General features: G+C 41.8%; 2 protein-coding genes across 3 annotated transcripts in view; both read right to left on the reverse strand.

The window, feature by feature from the left end:
- The window catches only part of ndst2a (N-deacetylase/N-sulfotransferase (heparan glucosaminyl) 2a), a 38020-nt gene that overhangs the window by 29122 nt on the left and 8635 nt on the right, over window positions 1-263 (reverse strand). The gene's annotated exons all lie outside the window — the stretch shown is intronic.
- zswim8 (zinc finger, SWIM-type containing 8) overlaps window positions 1-263 on the reverse strand; it is a 50798-nt gene that overhangs the window by 9222 nt on the left and 41313 nt on the right. The window lies entirely within an intron of this gene.

Below are 263 nucleotides of genomic sequence, written 5' to 3' on the forward strand. Positions count from 1 at the left end.
TTCCTCAGTATATCCTGTTAAACATATCTGACGCGGGGGCAGCCTGTTACATTATCATATTTTAATGTCAGTAACCCCATTGGGATATTACTGAAGTTGGCAAGAGATGGACAATAACTTTTAACAGGACAACGCTGTGAATGATTGGAAATAAAATGAAGCTGCTGTTTGTTATTAGACGGAGAAAGATCACTCTCCTGGCTGCTTGTTGTGGGATAACCGGATGCACCACATTTTTACCACCGCTGGCTGGATTCACTTTG

Source organism: Morone saxatilis, unplaced genomic scaffold, assembly GCF_004916995.1.
Source record: "Morone saxatilis isolate NCDOM2014 unplaced genomic scaffold, NCSU_SB_2.0 Contig19, whole genome shotgun sequence".
NCBI lineage: Eukaryota > Metazoa > Chordata > Actinopteri > Moronidae > Morone > Morone saxatilis.